The sequence below is a fragment of the Oryctolagus cuniculus genome, chromosome 17 (genome assembly GCF_051225735.1).
Source record: "Oryctolagus cuniculus isolate XC-2025 breed Fujian yellow rabbit chromosome 17, ASM5122573v1, whole genome shotgun sequence".
Classification (NCBI taxonomy): Eukaryota; Metazoa; Chordata; class Mammalia; order Lagomorpha; family Leporidae; genus Oryctolagus; species Oryctolagus cuniculus.
In genome coordinates, this window is record NC_142883.1 from 44,802,017 (window position 1) to 44,828,323 (window position 26,307).

At 45.1% G+C, this 26,307-nt stretch overlaps 1 protein-coding gene across 5 annotated transcripts in view; it reads left to right on the forward strand.

Annotated features, from left to right (window-relative positions):
• The first annotated feature begins 17,707 nt into the window (after positions 1-17,707).
• Positions 17,708-26,307, forward strand: part of TAOK1 (TAO kinase 1) — a 174,660-nt gene continuing 166,060 nt past the window's right edge. For 2 of the 5 annotated variants that reach the window (XM_051824587.3, XM_051824588.3), the window contains exon 1: positions 18,067-18,410. The gene's annotated coding sequence lies outside the window, so the exon portion shown is untranslated. Of the gene's footprint in view, positions 18,411-26,307 lie in introns of all 5 variants that reach the window. The other 3 variants (XM_051824586.3, XM_002718911.6, XM_070061154.2) reach the window with 3 other exon arrangements.

Below are 26,307 nucleotides of genomic sequence, written 5' to 3' on the forward strand. Positions count from 1 at the left end.
AGCACTGGCCCCATGGTAGGATTTCCAGACTCCTGGTTTCATTCTGGCTCAGCCTCAACTGTTACAGGCATCTGGAAAGTAAACCAGTGAATGGAAGATCTCTGTCTGTCTCTGCCTTTCAAATAAATAAATAAAAATTTAAAAAATAAAACAATTCTGCTCTGAAATTTATTGTGTGTGACTTGGCATTTTACCTAATCACTCCAAATCCCTGGTATGGCATCTAACTATGTATGAGTATACATGAGTATATACTTTGCCAGTTGGCCTATAGGTTAAATTAGATTAAGGTAAGACACAGTGTCTGCAACATAATAGGTGCCCAATGAATATTAATTCTCTCTCTTCCCTATCTGATGTTGTAAGCATAAGTCCCTGTTTTCAAGAAACTGAAAATAAGTTTCAAGTGCTACTGATAGAACTATGGAAAGAAAGCAGAGTAGGAAGTGTGTGTGTTTTCCAAGACTAAAAGACTTTGTAAAAAACTAGTATGTAAAGCCGGCGCCACAGCTCACTAGGCTAATCCTCTGCCTTGTGGCACCGGCACACCGGGTTCTAGTCCCAGTTGGAGCGCCGGATTCTGTCCCGGTTGCCCCTCTTCCAGGCCAGCTCTCTGCTGTGGCCAGGGAGTGCAGTGGAGGATGGCCCAAGTGCTTGGGCCCTGCACCCCATGGGAGACCAGGATAAGTACCTGGCTCCTGCCTTCGGATCAGTGCGGTGCACCGGCCGCAGCAGCCATTGGAGGGTGAACCAATGGCAAAAGGAAGACCTTTCTCTCTGTCTCTCTCTCTCACTGTCCACTCTGCCTGTCAAAAACAAAACAAAAAAACTAGTATGTAAATACACTAATGTTGCTTTTCCATAATTTAGGGATTCCTAGTAAAGACTGCTGGTCTCCTCATGTTGCTATAAAAATTGTATAACAGTATTTTCTTTGGAATATCAGATGCCTGGGTTGCAGGCCTGACTTCGTGGCGCAGCAGGTTAGACGCTGCCTGCCACGCTGGCATCACATATTAGAGCACCATTTCTAATCCTGGCACCTGGGAAAGCAGTGGAAGACAGCCCAAGTCCTTGGGTCCCTGCCACTCATGTGGGAGACTCAGATGGAGTTCCAGGCACCTGGCTTTAGCCTATTCTAGCCCTGGCCTTTGCAGCCATTTGGGGAGTGAACCAACAATGGAAGATCTCTTTCATCTGTCTCTCCATCTCTGTCACTCTGCCTTTCAAATAAATAATTTTTTTTTTTTAAAAGAACATGCCGGGGTGCTGATTGTGTGATATTATGTAAGTTATTTTCCCTCTCTGGGCCTTACCTGGACAAAGGATCATTGCTCTTTTTCACTTCAGGAAGGGAGGAAGATTGGTTAAAGTTCATATAAACTCTAGGAGAAAAGTTAATTACTGGATGGTATTATCTTTGGCAGTAAGGATATCAGAAGTGTGTGCAATCAGGTCAAATGCCAGTGTTCAATTTATGTGATTACCAAAGACAGCTGACACAGGTTTGTGGTTTGACACAGTCCCTTTGTTCCAGATAACAAACATGTGTAATGTCAATTATACTAATGTGTTTTGCTCTAGTTGAAACAAGGAGGCTGATGATGAGACCGGGACATCATACCTCATTCTCTCTGACCAGGCACTCTCTGACAACACGTTTTTCCTGTCTCTCTTTGTAACTAGTAATTAGGTTCTAAGCTGAGCTGTCAGGAATCTTGACAGCCTTCACAGGCAGTCACCACCTGACAATTTACAACTTTGGGCTTTTCACAGCTGGCATGTTCTTCCCAGGCAACCCAAATTTCTCAGTATGATGCCCCTCCTTATCATTCAAAGAGTCTCACCTGAGGAAAGGTAGCATTCTCAATGTATTATCTAATTCCAAAGCAGACTGTTGCGTTTCATGGTGGTGATGGGGAAAAACTGATTCTATGGTTTGGTAATGGAGCAAGAGTCATCAAAGCCATAAGTGGAATGGGAGTATGGGAATCTGATGCAGCCTCTCAAAAACAAAGGGAAAAAAATTAGTTAATAATGTTGCTTTTTCCTTTGTTTTAAAAAGTTCAACCTGTATACATCCAAAACATTGAAAGCACGCACTCAAATAGATATTTGACACCTATGTTCATAGCAAAAATATTCATAATACCAAAAGGTGGAAGCAACCCAAGTGTCCATCAACAGATGAGTGAATACACAAAATGAGTTGCATATATACAATGGAATATTATTCAGTCTTAAAAAGGACACATACTACAACATGGATGAACCTTGAGGACATTATGCTCAGTGAAATAAGCAAGTCACAAAAGGACAAATATTGTGTGACTCCACTTATGTAAGCTACTTTACTAAAATGCTCAAAGTCTTAAAGACAGAAAGTAGAATGATACATTTCAGAGCTGAGGGCAGAGGAAATGGAGAGTTTTTGTTTAATGGGTACAGTGTTTCAGTTTTAGAAGATGAAATAAGTTCTGCAGAAAGATGGTGTGATGATTGCACAACAATGTGAATATACATAAAGCCATTAAACCATTTGCTTAAAAAATCATTTTATCACAATTTTTTAAAAAAGCCTAACCCTTTTTGGTTAGGGTAGTTGATGAGAAAAAAAATTAGGGGGCCAGCACGTGGCTCACTTGGTTAATCCTCCACCTGTGGCGCCGGCCTCCCACATGGGCATCGGGTTCCAGTCCCGGTTGCTCCTATTCCAGTCCAGCTCTCTGCTGTGGCCTGAAGAGGCAACAGAGGATGGCCCAAGTGCTTGGGCACTGCACCCGCATGGGACACCAGGAGGAAGTACCTGGCTCCTGGCTTTGGATTGGCGTAGCTCCAGCCGTGGCGGCCATTTGGGGGTGAACCAACGGAAGGAAGACTTTTCTCTCTCTCTCTCTCTCTCACTGTCTAACTCTATCTATCAAAAAAAAAAAAAAATCAGTTATTCCTAGGCTGAGTCAGAAGCTCCAAGGATGGGCTCTCATACTGACCTCGATCACGGCACTTTTCTGTAAAGTCTACCATGCTGCCCATGTCTTATTGCTGCTGGCTAGCAGACAGTGCATCCTTTTTCTCTTTTTAAATATTTAGTTATTTGAGAGGCAGAGTTACAGACAGAGGGAGAGATGGAGACAGAGAGAGTGAGAGATCTTCCATCTGCTGGTTCACTCTCCAGATGGCTGCAATGGCAGGAGCTGATCTGGAGCCACTAGGAGCCAGGAGCTCCTTCTGGGTCTCCCATGTGGGTTCAGGGGACCAAGTACTTGGGCCATCTTCTACTGCTTTCCCAGGTGCAGTAGCAAAGAGCTGGATAGGAGGTAGAACAATTAGAACTCAAACTGGTGTCCACATGGGATGCTGGCACCACAGGTGGAGAAGACTTAGCCTACTATGCAACAGCACCAGCCCATAGATGGTGCATCTTTTTCTGGTAACCATGCCTCAGTTTCTTGCTGGGAGCTGCTCCCTCCTCTCTTCACAGTCTGTGTGTCCCATGTGTCCCTTTACTCCATGCCCCAAGGATGGAGCACATTTATTAGGCCTAAACCGATCCTTGTATACAGTGCATAACATTCCCACGAGTCTGGTTCAGGGCTGGGTACGTGATCCCACTAGAGCCAATAAGTGCAGTAAGATTTTCTCTGAGATTTTTGGAAAAGAAATTCTCTCATTTTTTCCTCCTAAAAGTTGATGATGATGATAGTAATGATAAAGAAATAGTCAATGCTTATTGAGCGCTTGTTCTATGCCAGGAAGAGGTCTAAACACCGAACTTATTTTATTTACTCTTCACAACAATCATGTTGGATATATATGATTATTATTCCTTTTACAAATGGTGGAACTGAGGGGCCGGCGCTGTGGCTCACTTGGTTAATCCTTTGCCTGTGGTGCCAGCATCCCATATAGGCACCGGGTTCTAGTCCTGGCTGTCCCTCTTCCAGTCCAGCTCTCTGCTGTGGCCAGGGAGGGCAGTGGAGGATGGCCCAAGTGTTTGGGCCCCTGCACCCGCATGGAAGACCAGGAAGATGCACCTGGCCCCTGTCTTTGGATGGGCGCAGCACCAGCCGTAGTGGCCATTTGGGGAGTAAACCAATGGAAGGAAGACCTTTCTCTCTCTCTCTCTCTTGCTGTCTATAACTCTACCTGTCAAATAAAAAAAAAAAAATTGGTGGAACTGAGGCACAGAGAATTTTGATTAATTTATCAACATCTCACAGCCAGTTTCTGGTGAAGCCGTGTTACATCTAACTTTCACTCTTAGCTACTATACTTTATTACTTTGAGAGAATGTATAGATTGGAAACACTGCTGAATTTTGCTATGAATCCCCAGATCAGTGGAGATACATTACAGAGATAAAACCAGATCATTTTTCTTTAAAGACTTATTTATTTATTTAAAAGGCAAAGTTACAGAGAGAGAAGGTGAGACAGAGAGAGAGTGAGATCTTCCATCTACTGATCACTCCCCAAGTGGCTGCAACAGCTGGGGCTGTCCAGGCTGAAGCCAGGAGCCTGGAATCCAGGTCTACCAACTGGCTGCATAGGCCCAAGCACTTGGGAACCTTCCGCTGCTTTCCCAGGTGCGTTAGCAGGGAGCTGAATTGGAAGTGGAAGCAGTCAGCACTCATATGAGATATTGGTGTTGCAGGCAGAGGCTTAACCTACTGTCACAATGCCAGCCCCAAAACTAGATCATTTGAGCCCTGGAGTTACCTCTGTCTGAAGCCTTCCCTAATACTAGATTTTGTGTGTGTATGTGTGTGTGAGAGAGAGAGAGAAAAAAGAAAAGGAAAATTCTCATTTCTCTCAAGCTACTTTTCGTCTGTTCTCTGTCATTTGCAACCAAAGAGTCCTAAGTGACAGAATTGTTTATTTGTTGGCTTTTTTCCAGTAGGCTATGAGTTTCTCAAAGTAGGAAAGCTATCTTATTTATCTTAATGCCCAAAGAGCTAGCATAATGTACACAATTGACATTTGATAAATGTTTGCTATCAATTCAATATTCTCCAAATAGTTTTTGTCACATGTCAGAAACTGAGATAGGTGTGAGAGTTAGAAATAAGAATGAGTGGATAAGCTGTTTGCCTGGAGCATATGGAAGAAGAGTTATGGAAAAGGTTAGTGTGATAGAGAACTCTGGGAAAAGATGCACATACATGCTAGCGTCCTTGGGAAGTTGATGTCACCTTGGCATTATGTGCATGGCTGATGAACATGTCTGGGTCCCTGCATGTGCCAGATGTTTTCACAACTGTCTAAAGTTTCAAGAATGTCTGGAAGGCACCTGCTTCCTCAACTAATGTATATACCAGAAACACACCTAGTCCTGTCCTGTGAACATGTTTTTAGCCATACTTCTATGTACTTCTATGTGTCACATCTGAAAAGTATATACTATAAAATGAGTATGCCCTGCTCATTTTTCAGAGTTACACTGAGGATCAAAAGAAGTCACAGAAATGAGGGTAACAGAGAACATCCAGGTGATAGTTGCTTTCTTTTACCTGGCCACAAATGTTAATATATTCTACTCTAGCTAGCATCCCTATAAAATCATATCATTTGGCCTCAATAGAATAGTCATATTCTATTGATAATAATTCTATTCTACTTATAGTTAGCGCATCTGTTATTTTCTTTCCAGAATTTCTTGCTCTTCTTCTGGCAAAAAGTACCCTACATTCCTTTCGAGAATTTCCTCTCCATCATCCTATGTAGTTCTGTGGGGGTGTGATTCTGAGCCTCATGCCACAGGATGGCACACAATGACAGTTGGGGCATTCAAAATATTTTACCCCTTAGTGAAGCAACTGGTCCACAGAAAGGCATGTGATACAGGGCTCAAGCTGGATCACTCAGAGATGGTCATTTGGATTTTATATACTGTTATGCAAGAGTAAGGAAGCTGGCATTGTGGTGCAGTGGTTAAGTGACCTCCTGCAATGCTGGCATCCCATATGGACACCGGTTGAGATCTGGCTGCTTCAGTTCTGATCTAGCTTTCTGCTAATGAGCCTGGGAAAGCAGTGGAAGATGACCTCAGCCCTTGCGCCCCTGCATCCCTGTGAGACTCGGAAGAAACTCCTGGCTTCAGCCTGGCACAACCCTGGCTGTTGCAGCCATTTGGGGAGTGAACCAATGGATGGAAGCTTGCTCACTCTCTCTCTCTCTCACTCTGTCGCTCCTTCTCCCTCTGTAACACTGCCTTTGAAATAAACAAAAAAATAAATCTTGGCCGGCGCCGCGGCTCAATAGGCTAATCCTCTGCCTTGCGGCACCGGCACACCGGGTTCTAGTCCCGGTTGGGGCGCCGGATTCTGTCCCGGTTGCCCCTCTTCCAGGCCAGCTCTCTGCTGTGGCCTGGGAGTGCAGTGGAGGATGGCCCAAGTGCTTGGGCCCTGCACCCCATGGGAGACCAGGAGGAAGCACCTGGCTCCTGCCATTGGATCAGCGCGATGTGCCGGCTGCAGCGCGCTGGCCACGGCGGCCATTGGAGGGTGACCCAATGGCAAAAGGAAGACCTTTCTCTCTGTCTCTCTCTCTCTCTCTCACTGTCCACTCTGCCTGTCAAAAAAAAAAATCTTAAAAAAAAAAAAAAGAGTAAGAAGCTATCCTTTACTTTTGCGGTCTCTAAACTGGGAAGATGTAAGTCTGGATCTTCTGTGCCATTCCTCCCATTCCCCACCCCCACCCCAGGATCGCATCCCTCTGCTCCATGAAATAAATGAGTAAGATGGAATTTTTCATCTTAGTATGATTTATGTGAAGCCTCAAATTCTGATCTGATCATCTTCAAAAGGCTCAAATACATTCAAATTCTGCATTTAACTAACATTCTGAGTTAAGAAGATTTATAAAGAAGAAAAACTAAGGATGAGTTTCATGATAACCATTTGATGTTTAGATCTATAATCCTGTAACCCTGCTCAGGGGTTTGGGGCAGTGGGTGAGAGAGAACAGGTTATATAAGAAAAGTCACATTAGGCCGGCGCCGTGGCTCAATAGGTTAATCCTCCACCTTGCGGCGCCGGCACACCAGGTTCTAGTCCCGGTCCGGGCGCCGGATTCTGTCCCGGTTGCCCCTCTTCCAGGCCAGCTCTCTGCTATGGCCAGGGAGTGCAGTGGAGGATGGCCCAGGTGCTTGGGCCCTGCACCCCATGGGAGACCAGGAGAAGCACCTGGCTCCTGGCTCCTGCCATCGGATCAGCGCGGTGCGCCGGCTGCAGCGGCGGCCATTGGAGGGTGAACCAACGGCAAGGGAAGACCTTTCTCTCTCTGTCTCTCTCTCTCACTGTCCACTCTGCCTGTCAAAAAAAAAAATAAAAAAAAAAAAATAAAAAAAAAAAAAGAAAAGTCACATAGTAGTCAAGCCTAAGTAGTTGGATGAAACCTGAATTTCAAGACAGGGGCTTCTACCACTAATGAGCATAATACAGTATATCTGTAAAAGAAACATTTAATTAAAAGCAATATTAGAAATCTTCCTGGGGTGGATGTTTGGCCTAGTGGATAAGACACTGAGTAACATGCCTGTGATTCCCAGCTCTGGCTCCCAGTTCCATCTTCCTGCCAGTGTAGACCCTGAAGAGCAACACGTGATGGCTCAAGTTGGTTGGGTTCCTGCCACCCAGATGGGAGACTTGGATTAAGTTCCTGGCTCCTGTCTCCCACACCAGGCCAGCTCTGGCCATTGCAGGTGTTTGGAGAGTGAACCGGTAAATGGGAACCCTCTCTTTCTATGTTTCTATCTCTCTGCTTCTCAAATAAATGAGTAGAAAAATAAATTTAAAAAGTAAAAAAAAAAAAATCTGCTGTGTGTAGACAGTATCATTGGCAGCATTCAATATTGGGGTATATTAAACTAGACAGCAGCAGTGGGAAGCACATGGGACCCCAGATTTACCAGCTGTGCCTGCCTCCTCAGTGTAGACACACACAACTTCATAAACAAAAAACAATCTATAGGGAAACATATCTAGTGATTTGGGAGCTGGGTGTGGTGTGTGGTGAGATGGATAAAAAGGAGACTGAAATAGACAAACACATAAAAATTTCTTTTAGTTCCTTTTTAATTACACAGTCTAATAAATTTCCTTTTTTCCCTTTTCTTAAGCTGATTTGAATTGTTACTTTAAAGCGAATGATATCTTACTAATACAGTACTACTACTTAGTAAACAGAAATCCAAAGAGGAGGTCCTGAGATAATCCCAGACCAATAAAACACCAACTTGTTTTGTGCTTTGATCGCTGGCTTTTTATATTTCATATCCTATGTGGCACAAATCTGATAAGAATTTGTATAGATTTAAAAAAAAAAAGAAATCATAACAAAAGTCAGCCAAAAAGAAGAGCATGACAAAATCACCAATTGGCCCTTGAAGATACATCCCAAAAACCTCTTGTCCACAAACATGCTGTCCAACCCTTCCCACAGTCACAGATGTTGCAGACAACCACAACCGTGATGCACCAATTATGAGGGCTTCCAGGGTGTAGTGTCAGAGCAGTGGGATGAATATTTACTTCCTTACACGTATACAGTAATAGCAAACCCTTTAAAACATTTCCCACGGGCTAGGCATAGGGCCAAGCACTTTATTTGTTATCATGTTTAATCCTCATACAAACCTCTGCTAGGGAGTAATGTTAACCCAATTTTACAATGAAGAAAGGCATGACATCAAGTAAGGAAGTCACTGACAGTAATAACTGATGGGGGCCGGCATTGTGGCATATGGGTTAAGCTGCCCCATGTGACAAAAGGACGCTCTACTTCCTATCCAGCTCCCACTAATGCCTGAGAAAGCAGCAGAAGATGGCCCAAGTCCTTGGGAACCTGGACCCATGTGGGAGACCGGGAAGAAGCTTCTGGCTTCAGCCTGGCCCAGCCATGGCCCTTGTGGCCATTTGGGGAGTGAATCACAGATGGATGATCTCTCTCTATCTCTCCCCTTCTCTTTCTCCATAACTCTGCCTTTCAAATAAATAAAAATAAATATTTAAAAAAACAAAGTAAGTGATGGAGGTAGAATTCTAAAGTCAATGTCTAGCTGTTGCTGTGCTATCTTTCCATCCACTGCTTAAGTTCTTTCAGTCTAGATTCTTTTAGACCCTGGAGTGGCTGCTTTAACTTATTAATGGCTTACTGCAGATGCTTATCTGATAGATACTTGAGACTGAAAGGTTTCTAGGTCAGGACTTTCTTGGGCTGAACTGTATTCTACAGTCCTTTGGGTTTTGGCCTCTCATTGATCTACTCTTGTGGGTTAAAATGGAAGAATTTGCTGCTTTCACATGAGAGTACTAGAAAAAAAATTGGCAATTTTAAAAGATGTTCACAAGCCAGCGCCGCGGCTCACTAGGCTAATCCTCCGCCTTGCGGCACTGACACACCGGGTTCTAATCCCGGTTGGGCGCAGGATTCTGTCCCAGTTGCGCCTCTTCCAGGCCAGCTCTCTGCTGTGGCCCGGGAGTGCAGTGGAGGATGGCCCAAGTGCTTGGGCCCTGCACCCCATGGGAGACCAGGATAAGTACCTGGCTCCTGCCATCGGATCAGCGCGGTGCGCTGGCCATTGGAGGGTGAACCAACGGCAAAAGGAAGACCTTTCTCTCTGTCTCTCTCTCTCACTATCCACTCTGCCTGTCCAAAAAAAAAAAAAAAAAAAAAAAGATGTTCACAAAAATATATCCCATTATACAGGAGAACTCACGAGGCAATTCTTTACATGACCTTCTTCATTTTCCAGCCTGTATCCTTGCTTATCTCAGGCATCTTCTTGTTAGACCTAGCTGTGTAATATGTGTCAGCCAGACCAAAGCAACTTGCTTTGGTGTTTGGTCCTGGCATCTAAAGACAAAAATCTATTGAGGCAGGGCTGGTTCTGTGGCATAGTGAGTTAAGCACAGCCCATGACACTGGCATCCCAAATGGGCACCGGTTCCAGACCTGGATGCTCTACTTTTTTTAAAAATATTTTATTTATTTATTTGAGAGGTAGAGTTATAGACAGTGAGAGGGAGAGACAGAGACAAAGGTCTTCCTTCTGTTGGTTCACTCCCAAGATGGCCGCAACGGCCAGAGCTGTGCCGATCTGAAGCCAGGTGCTTCCTTCCGGTCTTCCATGTGAGTGCAGGTGCCCAAGTACTTGGGCCATCTTCTACTGCTTTTCAGGCCATAGCAGACAGCTGGATTGGAAGAGGGCAGCCAGGACTAGAACCAGCGCCCATATGGGATGCTGGCGCTGCAGGCAGAGGATTGACCTACTCACGGCACCAGCTCCCTTGGATGCTCTACTTTTTTTTTTTTTTTAAATTTTTTGACAGGCAGAGTGGACAGTGAGAGAGAGAGAGAGAGACAGAGAGAAAGGTCTTCCTTTGCCGTTGGTCCACCCTCCAATGGCCGCCGCGGCTGGTGCGCTGCACTGATCTGATGGCAGGAGCCAGGTACTTATCCTGGTCTCCCATGGGGTGCAGGGCCCAAGCACTTGGGCCATCCTCCACTGCACTCCCTGGCCACAGCAGAGAGCTGGCCTGGAAGAGCGGTAACCGGGACTAGAACCCGGTGTGTCAGTGCCGCAAGGCGGAGGATTAGCCTAGTGAGCCACGGCTCTGGCTTGGATGCTCTACTTCTGATCCAGCTCCCTACTAATGTGCCTGGGAAGCAGTAAAAGATGGATCAAGTACTTGGGCTCCTGCATCTGTGGGAAAGACCCAGAGGAAGTTCCTGGCTCTTGGCTTTGGATCAGGCCAGCTCTGGCCATTGTGGCCATTTGAGGTGTGAACCAGTGGAAGGAAGATCTCTCTGTCTCTGCCTCTTTCTTTCTCTTGCTGTCTGTAATTCTGCCTTTTAAATAATAAATAAATCTTTTTTAAAAAAATCTATTGGTACACTGATAACATCCCAGGATACACTGAATGGACTTCTAGCAATGTATCTGACAAGGAGTGACTCATCTTTAGTTTTTAAATGAGTAATTCTAAGACACGTCCTTCTCACTAACTAGCCTCTCACACATCACATTTATTGCTGTTTGCCTTCTATCATAAGGAGAGACATTACATAAATAATAATAATGTTATCACAAAAAAATTTATACACTAGATAATGCTGGGCAGAGGTACCACCATGAGCAATGAATTTCCCCCAATTTTATTATTATTATAATTATTTTTAAAATATTTATTTTGTTTACAGAATTTATTTACAGAGTTACAGAGAGAGGTAGAGATAAATAGAGAGAGAGGTCTTCTATCTGCTGGTTCATTCTCCAAATGGCCACAATAACTGGAGATGAGCCATTCTGAAGCCAGGAGCTAGGAGCTTCCTCTGGGTCTCCCACATGGGTGCAGGGGCCCAAGCACTTGGGACATCTTTTGCTGCCTTCTTAGGTGCATTAGTAGGGAGCTGGATTGGGGGTGGTGCAGCCAGGACACGAACTGGTACCCATATGGGATGCCGGCACTGCAGGTCAGGGCTTTAATTCTCTGTGCCACAGCACCAGCCCCTATTTTATTATTTTTAAGTCTTTATTTACTTATTTAAAAGCCAGAATGACAAAGAGAGAGAGAGAGGGAGGAAAGGAAGGAAGGAGGGGAGGAGAGGGAATAAGGGTGGTGGGCAGGGAAAGAAAGATATATCTTCCAAAGACTGGTTCACTCACCAAATACCTGCAACAGCTAGGGTTGGGCCAGCTGAAGCCAGGAGCTAGGAACTCCATCTGGATCTCATACATGGGTAGCAAGAACTCACGTACCTGGGCTATCATTGCTGCTTATCAGGAAGCTTAACTGGAATTGTGGTACAGCCAGGAATCAAACCAGGCACTCTGATATGGTACACAAGCATCTTATGCAGCAGATTAACCTGCTGCATCACAATGTCTGGCCCTCTCCCAAATTTTAGTAGCAGTCTGGTAGAATAACCAAAGTAGAGTTTTTTCTTTTTCTTTTCTTTTAACTATTTATTTATTTATTTGAGTTATAGAGGCTGGTTCACTCCCTAGATGGCTGCAATAGCTGGAGCTGCGCCGATCTGAAGCCAGGAGTCAAGAGTTTCCTCCAGGTCTCCCATGCAGGTGCAGGGGCTCAAGGATCTAGGCCATCCTCCAATGCTTTCCCAGGCCATAGCACAGAGATGGATCAGAAATGGAGCAGCCAAGAGTTGAACCGGCAACCATATGGGATCCAGCACTGCAGGCAACAGCTTTACCCACTATGCCACAGCACCAGCCCTGAGTTTTTTCTTTTAAAAGTTTATTTACGGGGCTAGCACTGTGGCTTAGTGGGTAAAGCTACCACCTGTGACCCCAGCGTCCTATATAGGCACCAGTTTGAGTCCCAGCTGCTCCAGTTATGATCCAGCTCCCTGCTAATATGCCTGGCAAAGCACCAGAAGATGGCCCAAGTCCTTGGGCCCCTGTACCTATGTCTGAGACCTGGAAGAAGCTCCTGGCTCCTAACTTTGGTCTGGCCCAGCCCTGGTCACTGTGACCATTTGGGGAGTGAACCAGTGGATGGAAGATCTATCTGTCTCTCTCTCCCTCCCCACACTGCAACTTTGTCTTTCAAATAAATAAAATAAATCTTTTCTTTAAAAAATTTGTTTATTTATTATTTGAAAGGCAGAGAAGCAACAACAGCAGAGAGAAAGAGAGAAAGAGAGAAAGAGAGAAAGAGAGAAAGAGAGAGAGAGAGAGAGAGAGAGAGAGAATGAATCTCCTCCTCCACTGGTTCACTCCCCAAATGCCTGCACCAGCCAGGGCTAGATCAGGTAGAAGCCAGGAGCCAAGAATTCAATCCAGGGAGCCCACATTGTGGCACAGTAGATTAAGCCAGGACTACAAAGCCAGCACCCCATACAAGTCCCACCTGTTCCACTTTCCATCCAGCTTCCTGCTAATACACCTGGGAAAGCAGTGGAGGATGGCCCAAGTGCTTGGTCTCCTGACATCCACATGGGAGATCCATATGAAGCTTTGAGCTTCAGCCTGGCCCAGCACTGGCCACTGCAGCAATTTAGAGAATGAACAAGCAGATGGAAGCTACCCCTCTCTCCCTCTCTGTAACTATCTTTCAAATAAAATAGTTATTTAAAGATGTATTTATTTATTTGAAAGGCAAAGTATATAGAGGAGGGAGAAACAGAGAGAGAGAGATCTTCTACCCACTTGTTTACTCCCCAGATGGCTACAATGGCCAATCCAAAGCTGGGAGCCAGGAGCTTCTTCTGGGTTTCCCGTGAGTGGCAGGGGCCCAAGCACTTGGACCTTCTGCTGCTTTCCCTGGTGCATTAGCAGGGAGTTATATTAGAAGTGGAACAGGCAGGTCTCGAACTGGCACCCATAGGGAATGCTGGCTATGCATGGGGCAGCTTAAGCAGCTATGCCACAACAATGGCCCCAATAACTTCAAAATATATATATATATATAAGTACTCAATCCAGGTCTCTCACATGTGTGGCAGGAATGCAACTACGCGAACCATCACTGCTGCCTCCCAGTGTCTGCAGTGGCAAGAAACTAGAATCAAGATCTGGAGCTAAGAATTAAACCCAGGTATTCTGATTTGGGAGGTGGGTATCTTAACTGCTAGGCCAAATGCCACCCCAAACTTATTTTTTATTGCACTTTTTCTATAACTTCTTGAAGTACCCTAATATACAGATATTAAACATATTCAGATATTGCATACATAAATATACATGGCATCAAACTAGAGTAGTTGGTGGTGTCAGGAATACAATATGGTGGAAAGAGGGTGTGCTTTGGATTCATTCATATCTGAGTTCAAATTCTAGTTCACCATTTATCTATCAGTTGGTATTTGAGGCATGTAATATAAGCTCTCTGATATAAATTTTCATTTTTATAAAATGGAATAATGATAATAAACCTACCTCATAGGTTTCTTGTGAGGATAAAGTAAGACAATGCGTGGAATGAACTTATTTTCGGCTTTATCATTGCCTGGGTAACTTTTCTGTCAAGGACAAAATGTAGTTGATACACATCCTTATCCCTGCAGCTTTCTGATTCTAATTTACAGGCTCAAAGGTTACCTAATTGAGATATAAGAAAGCATCTCAAGAAAAGTGGCACTTGAGCTGAGTCTTGAAGGATATTAGGCAACTCAGAAGGCATCTCAGGCAGAGGAATGCCGTGCTATGTCCTAGAGAAAGCATATTAGCAGGTAGCAGACTGTGAATAATAGTTCAGAGTGGTTAGAACACTCCAAATCAGGCCATTGAAGAGTTTTACAGAGAAATTACATGTTCAGTTTTCAGAATTTGTATTTATGAAATTTAAAACCATTCACCTTGGTACAGAGAATTGGGTATGCTGGAAGGGAGGGGAGAGTTGAGTCCACAGAAAGCAATTACATCATTCCAAGTGATAAAATGATGCATGAACCACTACGGCAGAGGCAGTGGGGATCATTTCAGGGACAAAGAAATATTCAGGAGTTAAATACACAGATCTGCAATATTTGCCACAGTTCTAAGCATTAACTTACTAGTTTCTTGCTATGGATGAATATTATTTCTTTTTCTGTTTGATAAAAATTTAAAAACAAAATACTTTATTTTTTGCAGTATCTACTAATGATTTTTTTTGTTGAATAAATTTGCTATTGAGATAAGCCATGTGTGTGCATGTGTGAACTAGGAATTTGAGGAGGGAGTCCTCTTAACACCAGACCACAGGTGCATATCTGGAGTAGGAAAAAAAGGCAGCCAGTGTCTTTTAAGATTCTCTACATGCTGGGGAATCAGGGAGGAGGGGAACTACAATTATGACCAAGATAGAGGTCGATGAGAGAATGGGGGGTGGCAGTTACAGAAAGAATACTATAAAACATCACTTATACAACAGTCTTATAAAAAAAATTCCACTGAAACACAACCAAACTTTTGGATTTAACCATCAGTTTGTAGGAAATATGGGCACTGAAGTAAATGTGAAATGACATCATGAGGATGCAATTAGCCAGGTCTAGAATGTGAAAAAGTCTACAGGATATATGATCTGATTTCTTCAGCAAATAAAAAAAAAAAAGAAAGAAAAAAGAAAAGAAAAGAAAGAAAGAGATAAGGAAGAAAAGAAAGGAATTAAGAAAACAAAGGGGGCTGGCTAAGCATCTTCCTGTGGCTCTGACATCCCATATGGGTGCCAGTTTGAGTCCCAGCTGCTCCACCTCTAGTCCAGCTCCCTGCTGAGGACCTGGGAAAGCAGTAGAAGATGGCCCAAGTGCTTCTGCCCCTGCACCCGCTAGGGAGACCCAGAAGTTGTTCCTGGCTTCTGGCTTTGGATTGGCACAGCTCCGGCAATTGCATCCATCAGCCATCTGTGGAATGAACCAGCGATGGAAGACCTCTCTTTCTGCATCTGCTTCTCTGTAACTCTGCCTTTCAAATAAATAAATAAATAAATATATATATATATTAAATCTTTGTTAGAGATACACATTGAGCTATTTACTTAAAAATACTCTGGGGAAGAGCTGCTGTTGTGGCTTAGCATGTTAATCGGCTGTCTGTGACAATGGCATTTCAGATGGGCTCTGGTTCAAGTCCTGGCTGCTCCACTTCCAATCCAAGTCCCTGCTAACGCACCTGGGAAAGCAACAGAAGATGTCCAAGTACCTGCACCTATGTGGGAGACCTGGATGAAGCTCCTGACTTCTGCCTGGCCCAGCCCTGGCTGTTGGGGCCACTTGGGGAAGAAACCAGTAGATCAAGATCTTTGTCTCTCCTTTCTCTGTAACTCTGCTTTTCAAATAAACAAACAAATAACTCTTAAAAAATACTTCAGGGAGGGATTGGGCACGTGGCACGGCATTTGAGTTCTACTTGGGACATCTGCATTCCAGGGTGCTTAGCTACTCTGCTTCTGATCCAACTTCCTGCTAATGAACACTGTGGGAGGCAGGAAATGACGGCTCAAATACTTGGGTCTCTGCCACACATGTGGGAGACCATAACTGAGTTATTTGCTTCCGGCTTCAGCCTGGCCTAGCCCTACTGTTGTGGGAATTTGGGGGGTGAACCAGCCGATGGAAGACCTCTCTGTTTCTGGGTCTGTCTTTCAAATAAAAAAAAAATGTTTTTGAAAATACGTTTGTGGGAGAAGAAGTGAAATAAGGCTGATAAAGTATTGATAATAGTTGAAACTGGGTACATGGAAGTTTATTATTCTATTCTACTCTTTCCATATATATTTGAAAATTTTAATTTAAAAAATACTATGGGAGGCCAGTGCCACGGCTCAATAAGCTAATCCTGTGCCTGCGGTGCCAGCACTCCGGGTTCTAGTCCCGGTTGGGGCACCGGATTCTGTCCCGGTTGCTCCTCTTCCAGTCCAGCTCTCTGCTGTGGAACGGGAAGGCAGTGGAGGATGGCCCAGGTTCTTGGGCCCTGCACCCACGTGGGAGACCAGGAGGAAGCACCTGGCTCCTGGCTTCGGATCGCAGCGGCCATTGGAGGGTGATCCAACAGTAAAGGAAGACCTTTCTCTCTTTCTCTGTCTCTCACTGTCTACTCTGCCTGTCAAGAAAAAATAAATACTATGGGAAAGCCTGAACTGTTTTCCACTTTGAAATGTATGGAATATCTATAATATTCTTGCTCTAATACTTTTAGGAAAAGAGATCAGGATTAGACAGGCATATTTCAAGGATGAGTGGAGGAAGAAGGGCACTGCCAGGACCAGAAGGAAGAAGGAAAACAGTTTTACGGTATCGAAAAGGCCAAGGAAGAATGCAATTTCAAGACTGCAGTGTCAACTATGTCAAATACTGCAGATGACAGGAGGAAAGGATTAAATGACTCCAATAGACATAGCAATCAAGGTCACTCTTGAACTTGGCAAGATCAATTACAGGGGAGGTGGGAGGATACACAACTTTTTCAGGAGGTTTGGCTGCGAAGGGCAGGAGAGATGAAGATAGAAATCCTTTTATTTCCCACCCCAAGGAGGTGAGGTTGCCATTGGGTGGTGGTTGGTAATAAAGATAAAAGAGGAATGACTGGCAGAGAGGAAGGACCCTTACTATAAAAGAGAGTATTCAGAACAAGTCATACCTGCATCCCATTGAAGCAAGCAGCCAGATATTTATCCCAGTTTACTTAGTTTGCTTGCTGCTCTTGTTCCAAAAACTTCTCATCAGTCTACTAAATCCACAAAAGCTTTTCCGACCATCACTAAAATAACGTGAGCTTACTTTACCGCTGTTCCAAAATTATAAACTACTAAGATCTCAAAAACTCAGTTACATACTGATTATGCTGGCCAATTTACCTCTGAATTCCTCGAAGGGGTCGACCTAAGGTATGCGAATAGGATGTTACACACTTTAAGACAAACTTCTCATTCCCAAGTTTAGCGGAGGACGGATGCTTCGGAGGCGTGAAAAAGGACAAAAGGCGAGTACAGATGAACTCTTTTCTCTCAGATTTGAGAGGTGAGATCAATGCACCTGATGTCCGCGTGGCATAGGGGCTCCGCGAGATGACCGAGGCCGGGCTGGACAGAGGCACGGACACCCGGCGGCCAGGGCGACCCTGCCCAGCGCAAGCCTCTGCGCGCTCTCGTGAGGGCGCGCGCGCGCACGTAGTCGTGCCTCGCGCAGGGTCGGGCCTGTCAGGCGGGAAATCTCGCGAGATCGGAGACTGGGATGACTGTCGGGAGGAGGGGAGTGGTGTCGGGGAAGGGGGGGAACCTGGGCAGCGGCCGATCTCTGTGGCTTCAGGGCTCGGAGAGAGGGAGGGTGGCAAAGAGAGTGAGTCGGTGCCGCCGCCTGCCCGAGGAGAGAGGAGGGGTCCCGCCTGCCCTGCGCACTTCGCGGGCCGAGAGCGTTAGGCACCCGCGAGCCTCTGAGGCCTCCCGGCCCCTGGGGACCCCGCCCCGCAGCCCGCCGGCCGGCCCGCGGCCTCTCTTCCCTTTGTGAGCGCCCCCTTCCCAGGGGTGGTGGTGGTGGCCGAGGACTGCGCGTGGGCCCGCCCGCCAAGGGGCCGCCGCGGGGGACCGAGAGGGCCTCGGCTGTGTGAGGACGGGAGGCGGCCGAGGCCCGGGACGGTTCCCCCGAGGCGGCGGCGGCGGCTGCGGCGGCAGCTCCCGGCACTTCCCCGCGCCATCTTAGCTGAGCCCAAGCTCTGAGGGCGCCTCTTCGACCCCGGTCGTCCCCTCGCCCCCCCCACCCCCTTGCCCCTTGTCGCAGAGCTTGGGCTGGGCGGCTCACTGGGGCTCCGGGGTGGGGGGGGCGGCGGTCTGTCGCCGGGCCCCCTCCTCCTCCTCCTCCTCCTCTTCCTCCTCCTCCTCTTCACTCCTTGCCCTCCAGCGTAGCGGCCACCGGAGAGCTGCAGGGGGCTGTGCCTGCCTACCCCGCCCCAGACCTGTCGGCGAAAGGGTAAGGGCACCTTTGCTTGGGGAAAAGGAGACATGGAGGGGGGCGGGGAAATTCGGCCCACTCAGGCCTCTTGTGTGGAAGAAGGGATGTGGGGGTGGGGTGGGGGAGGGAGACAAGGAGGGTCTGTGATTCTGTGGGTGGGGTAAAGAAGCTGGTGAGTTGGGCGCCCTCCCCGTTTTGAGGGGCTAGGGCGATTACATTCCTTTTTCCTGAGGGTCACCGGAAGGGGCTGTTTCGAGGAAGGTGTGGCCCTCTGGCCGACTGGGTTGATGTGAACCCCGATTTAAAGGCGCAATGTTCCTTTCTCTCTGGTCCCTCTCCTCCCGCTCCTCCTTTGTAGTGTCTGTGGATTCTTGGGAAGGGAGACTGCTCTGGGTAGCCGGCTGGGTGGGTTCCACACACCCCCCCCCCCCAATCCCCGGAGAGCTCTACTCTTCTTGAAGGGGTGATGGGAGCGTTTCTTACCCCCTACCCTTCCCCCTTCCCCAGCTCAAGCCTACTGCAATGCTGCAGAAGTCCAAGGCAGTTTCTTCATACTCAGACCCATGTATACACTGAAGGGAGGGGGAGCAGGAGAGGGAAGTAATGGCGCTTCTCTCGGAAAGGTTACTCTTTTTCCTTCGTTTCGATAACAGTACAGTCTATAGTACCCTTCCTGTGTGATCGGTCCTTGGGAGATACAGGTTTCCGTTGTTGTGGGGGGATCTGGCTTCTCGAAGGGACCCCTCTTGTGTTAGAACAGTTGGATGTCTCTCTTGCTCTTTTTGAGAGATGTATGGACTGACATTTTTTTTTTTTTTGGTGAGCAGGTTGGGTTTTCGTTAGGATTCAAATAATTTTGTACTCCTCTTTTTTTTTTTTTTTTTTCTTGCTATGAGTTTTGTAGTTCTTGAAGAATTTTTAAGATTATTACATTCGGGCAGTCTATGTGATGGACGTATCCCCCGGGCTGTACGTTTTTAAGGTTAATATTTTGTTATAATTGAAATTGAAATTTTCTGAAAATAATGAAGTTGCAAATCTTTCTGTAGCAAATACTTTTAAGGCAATGAAAATTTACCTAATTATGTTAAGATATATCTGTATTCTGGAAATCAAGTAGTCATTTTTTTCATTAATTTGCTTCATGTCATGTTTGTTTTAAAACAAATCATTTGTTTTTCTGTAGTACTTGTTGGTTTTGTCCTTAGAGTAGAAAGAAATAAAAATGTTAACATTCTGGAAGTGTGTTGCCAAGTGCTGTTTGTGAACAAAAAATGGTCTTTAAGCTTTGAAATAGTCTTGATGTACTGTTGACACATTTTTTTTCTTGAAGTGTTTAGATGTGCAGGTGAAGCTATTCCAAAATGTTCCATATATGAATATTAAGAGTCAAAAAATTTGTTTCACAAAGTGATGAAATTGACTAAAATATGTATAGATTATGTGATGGGTTTGTTTTTTGTTTGTTTTTAGTTTTTAAACTTTACTTAGTTTGGTGACTTTATTTTTAAATACCTCCAAATGCCATCTGCAATGTTGTCATTAAATGTTGTTCTTGAGAGCTTTCTTGGAGTGTGTGGTGCATTTTGAACCCTATTTTAATACAGAGATTTAAAGATATTTGTAGTAATGCTAGACACAAATTTAGCTTTTATCATCTCGTTTCATGATTGTGATGTAGGAGACGTGTTAAATATGTTTTATTATTTTGTCCCTTAGAAAATGGAACTCTTTGCCTTATTCTCTTTAGATGTTCATCTCAACTCATTTAACTGAAACAGCGCTATTCATTTGAATATTTCATGCCACACAGCTGCAGTTATGATGTATAGTTTTCTTTTATATGGGAAATTATGCAATAGAACCTAATTTTCGATATTATGGTTTGTTGATAATTGATGTGTATAGGCTAGCTTGTATAAATCCAAGTATATTCTCAGTAAAGAGTGCTTTTACTTTTAAAAGATGTAGGAAGAAAGAATTTATTAATAAAAGCTACAAAACTTACAGATGTATATGGGGTATAGGTTAGCTACTTGCTGTGTTTCAGTATGCTAGAACTAAGGGTCCTCTTCAGGAGAACTAAAAAGAAACCCTTTCTGTTTTCTGTAGCCGGTAGGAACTCTGTCTAAAAGTGGGAAAAGTGTGTTCTTGATCCATTAGATAAACTCATTATTAAGGAAAATGTGCTTGTGGGTTATTTCAGATGACCTCTGATGCCGCTGTTAGAGAATACTGAGAGCTATTCGTCTGAGGATTTCAGATTAGTATGTCACTTCTTAGGTTTCTAAATAGTTCGTCTACAAAATGGCAGTGTACATCACTTCCTGTTCTTTCACAACTGGCTGTTTCTCTGGATTCTCTTTTAATGACTTAATTTTTGGCATTCTGATATCTGATTTGTTAATTTGGTTATAATTCTCATGTTTTATAGATGGGAGAATTTCTAAGAATCAACTGGGTTTAGGGAGACTGAATAGTCTAAGATTATCTTGACAGTAACAAAACATTGATTCCAAAGTAAAGAATAGTATCAAACAAATATAAACTCTGAGAGGTTTTAAAGAAATACAGCAGTGTATAAGACCAAAAGTTTGAATAGAAAATAATTACTGTATTTTTAAAGATTTCACATTTAAATTTTACAAAATTATTTTCATTTTTGTTTGAAAGGCAGAGACAGAGAGATCTTCATCTGCTGGTTCATTCTCCCAAGCTGCAACAAGCCAGGGCTGGGCCTGGCTGGATCCAGGAGCCCACCACTCAATCCGGGTCCCACACATGGGTAGCAGGGAACCAAGTAGTTGACCCATCATCTGCTACCTCCCAAAGTATGCGGCTTCAAACCAGGCACTGTGGTACACCAAACACTCTTCTCATTGGATTTTTTTTTTTTTTTTTAAGATTTATGTATTTATTTGAAAGTCAGAGTTACCCAGAGAGAAGGAGAGGCAGAGAGAGAGAGAGAGAGAGGTCTTCCATCTGCTGGTTCACTTCCTAATTGGCTACAATGGCTGGAGCTGTGCTGATCTGAAGCCAGGAGCCAGGACCTTCATCTGGATCTCCCATGCAGGTGCAGGGGCCCAAGCACTTGAGCCATCTTCTGCTGTTTTCCCAGGCCATAGCAGAGAGCTGGATCAGAAATGGAGCAGCCGGGACTCAAACCGGCACCCATATGGGATGCTGGCACTATAGGCAGAGGCTTTACCTGTTATGCCACAGTGCTGGCCCCTGGATTTTTATTAATACAGATTTTGGAAGAACTGGGGATCTGCTAATTAATTGAATTTATGTTAACATAAAGTAGCCTTTCTGAATATCAAAGCATATACATATTTGGTCTCATGTTGTGATGCCGTTCCATGAAAAGAATGAAACTGATGAGTTACAGCAACAAAAAAGGTTGGATTCTTCTAACTAACCATAAGAGTATAATTTAAGAATTTCCTGATTCTTTGTAGTCATGATTACTTAGTGGATATAGAAGTTATCTAGGTGATGGCTGGTGCTGTGGCTCACTAGGCTAATCCTCTACCTAGTGGTGCCGGCACACCGGGTTCTAGTCCTGGTCGGGGCGCCGGATTCTTTCCCGGTTGCCCCTCTTCCAGGCCAGCTCTCTGCTGTGGCCCAAGAAGGCAGTGGAGGATGGCCCAAGTGCTTGGACCCTGCACCCCTTGGGAGACCAGGAGAAGCACCTGGCTCCTACCTTCGGATCAGCGCGGTGCACCGGCCACAGCGCACCAGCCGTGGCGGCCATTGGAAGGTGAACCAATAGCAAAAGACCTTTCTCTCTGTCTCTCTCTCACTATCCACTCTGCCTGTCAAAAAAAAAAAAAAAAAAAAAATTAGGTGGCAATTGTTGGCATTAAAATTAGTGTTAGAGTTAATCTGTTTTTCATATTACCTGTAAGTAAGTTCTCTGTTTGGCTGATTTGTGTATTAAAGTTGGTTAATTTCTCATTTCTATCTCTTTTTGGTTATCAGGAGTCTACTACTAAGCACAGTTAATTGTACTCAGACTAATTTGATCTTTTAGAAATCAGGAACTTTTTTGGTATATATTAAGAGCTGCCATTTAAGTTCAGGATCATATATGAATTAATTGCTGGCCTGGAAGAGGGGCAACCGGGACAGAATCCAGTGCCCTTACCGGGACTAGAACCCTGTGTGCCGGCGCCGCAAGGCGGAGGATTAGCCTACTGAGCTGCGGTACCAGCCTGATTTGTTTAGTTTTTTGAAAGGCAGAGTTACAGAGAGAAGGAGAGACAGAGGGACAGATATCTTCTGTCCTTGGTTCACTTCCCATGGCTGCAATGGCCAGGGCTGAGTCAGGCTGAAGCCAGGAACTTCACCTGGGTCTCCCACTTGGGTGGCAGTGGGCCCAGTCCCTTGGGCCATCTTCTGTTGCTTTTCCCAGCCCGTTACCAGGGAGCTAGATCAGAAGTGGAGCGGCCAGGACATATGCCAAGTGTTGACTTTATCTGCTACCCCCCAGTGCTGGTCCTCCAACCTATATTATTTCATTCCATTATTAGGTTAAAGTATTTCAATTTTTAGTGATTAACAATTGATGATTGTTATTATGGCGTAGAGGGTAAAATCGCCACCTGTGATGCCCGGCATCCCATATGGATGCCAGTTTGTGTCCCAACTGCTTCACTTCCCATCTTGCTCCCTGCTAATGGCCTGGGAAAAGCAGCAGAAGATTGCCCAAGTGCTTGGGCCCCTGCACTCTACATGGTAGACCCAGATGAAGCTCCTGGCTCCTGATTTCCTCTTGACCCAGCTTCTGTCTTCGGGTAGAAGATCTGTGTCTCTCTCTTTCTGATTTTGAAATAAATTCTTAAAAAAATTGATGATTAATTTCATTAAAGAGGTCTCATATTGTCTAAAAAATAAACTGAATTAGAAAGTTGTGTGGGAGACTGGGTGGCAGAGAGAGTTAAGTACAGCTTGGAGTGCTGGTTCAAGTCTTGCTTACTCTGCTTTTGATCCAGATTTCTGCTAATGTGCCTTGCACTGGGAGCACAGTGGAAGATGGCCTAGATACATGTACTCCTGCTGCCTGTGTGGGAGACCTGTATGGAGTTTATAGCTCCTGGCTGGGCCTGGCCCAGACCTGGCTATTGTAGCCATTTGGGGAGTAAACTAGCAGTTGGAGATCTCTCTCTCTCTCTCTGTAACTCTACCATTAAAATAAGTAAATAAATCTTTTTTTTTTTTTTTTTTTTTTTTTTTGACAGGCAGAGTGGATAGTGAGAGAGAGAGAGACAGAGAGAAAGGTCTTCCTTTTTCCATTGATTCACCTCTCAATGACCACTGTGGCCAGCCCACCGTGCTAATCCAAAGCCAGGAGCCAGGTGCTTCTCCTGGTCTCCCATGCGGGTGCAGGGTCCAAGCACTTGGGCCATCCTCCACTGCACTCCTGGACCACAGCAGAGAGCTGGCCTGGAAGAGGGGCAACTGGGACAGAATCCGGCGCCCCGACCGGGACTAGAACCTGGTGTGCCGGTACCGCAAGGTGGAAGATTAGCCTATTGAGCCGCGGTGAAGGCTGTATATTCTTAATGACAAAATTAAGTGGTCCATAAAAGGAGAATTTCTCAAAATATAAGTATCTGGCAAGTTAATGAAGTATAGGTTACTAAGTACTTTGCATAATAGATATACAACCTGGTAAAAATGCCAGTGTCAATTATGTCCTGGGTAGTTGTTTTTACTAATAAACATTTTTTATATATATTTGAAAGGCAGAGAGAGGCTGGCTCTGTGGTGTAGAGGGCTAAGCTTCCACCTGTGGTGCCAGCATCCCCTGTGGGCGTCACTTCTAGTCCCAGATGCTCTTCTTCCAAACTAGTTCTCTTCTGTGGCCTGGGAAAGCAGAAGATGGCCCAAGAACTTGGGCCTCTGCACCCCTCTGGGAGACCTGGGGGGAGCTCCTGGCTTCAGGTCGACCCAGCCGCGGCTTTTGCAGCCATCTGGGGAATGAACCAGTACATGGATGACCTTTGTCTCTCCTTCTCTCTGTAATTTTACCTCTCAAATAAATAAATAAAATCTTTTTTAAAAAAAAGAGAGAGAGAAAGGCAGAGAGACAGAGAAAAAGATCTTCATCTGTTGGTTCACTCTTCAAATGGCCACATGGGCCAGAGCTGAGCCAAGCTGAAGCCAGGAGCCTGGAACTCTACTTGGGTCTCCTGTGTGTGTAGCAGGGGCCCAAGCACTTGAGCTATCATGCACAGTTTTCCCAGACACATTAGCAGGCAGCTGGGTTGGAAGTGGACAGCTGGGACTGGAACCAGCTTTCATATGGGATGCTTGCATCAGAGGCGGCGGCTTAACCTGCTGTGCTACAAAACTGGTTCGTAATTTTTCCTTTTGATAAATTATTTGATTAAATATTTTATACAGTTTAGGAGTAGGCAAATTTCTTAAATATTTAGAATGACATGCAAGGTTTAGTTTCTAAGAAAAAATTACCAAATAATGGAATGGAATAAAACTTTCTAGTTTGCAGCCACCAATAATAATAATTGGTACTTAGTATAATGCTACTACTAATATTATTATTACGAGAGAGAGAAAGATTTCATCCATTGGTCCACTCCCCAAATGCCCACAGTGGTTCCCACAGTGGCTGGGAAGGGGGTTGGGCTGAGACTGGACCAGGGCCAGGGCTAGAGCCAGGAACTAAGAACCAGGAATGTATCCCGGTATCCCATGTGGGTGGTAGGGACCCAACTACTGAAGCCATTGCCTGCTGCCTCCCAGGGTGTGCATCAGTAGGAAGCTGGAATCTGGAGCAGAGCCAGAACTCAAGTCTAGTCACTGATAGATGACAAAGGGATCCCAATTGGTAGCTAAGCCACTAGGCCAGACGTCTGCCTTTTCCGTGTGTGTGTGTGTATATATATGGAACACCAAATGATGGGGAGCAGGGAAAGATTCCATTGGCTGGTTTATTCTCCCATTGTCCATAACAGCTGAGGCTGGATTGGGCCAAAGCCAGGAGCCAGCTGGGTCTCCCACATGGGTGGCAAGAACCCAAGTATTTGGGTCCTCACCTGCTGCCTGCCAGGTGTATTAGCAGGAAGCTGCATTGGAAGTGAATGCGGACTCAATCCCATGTACTCAGATGTGGGATGTTGGTATTCCAGGTGGCTGCCGAACTCACTGTACCATAATGCCTGACTACCAGTATATCATAAAAGAAAGATTTATTTATTTGAAACAGAGTGACAGAGAGTGAGTGAGCAAGAGAGCTCCTCCATCTACTAGTTCACTCTTCACATGACTGCAGAGACAGGGAACAGGCAGATGTTTGGCCTAGTGGTTTAGCTGCCAGTTGGGATCCCTTTGTTCCCTATCAGAGTTAGGCCAGGCTGAAGCTAGGAGGCAGGGAATCCATCCAGGTCTCCGTGTAGATGACAGAAACTCAAGTACTTGAGCCATCATCTGCTGCTTCCCAGGAGTATTAGCAGAGAGCTGGATCAGAAGTAGAGCAGCTGGTACTCCAACTGGTGCTCTGATATGTGACCTGGGTATTCCAAGTGGCAGCCTAACCCATTGCATCACAATGCCCACCTGTCTGTCTCTCTGTCTCTGTCTCTGTGTGTGTGTGTGTGTGTATATATATATTTATTTATTTATAAAGATTTATTTATTTGAAAGGCAGAGTTACAGAGAGAGAGAGGGATATATAGAGAGATCTTCCATCCTCTGGTTGACTCCACAGGTGGCTCAATGGCCAGAGCTGGGCCAGGCTGAAGCCAGGAGTCAGGAACTTCATCTGGGTCTCTCATATGTGTGGCAGTGGCCCAAACACTTGTACCATCTTCCATTGCTTTTCCCAGGCCATTAACAGAGGGCTAGATCAGAAATGGGGCAGCTGGAACTCAAACTGTTGTCCACATGG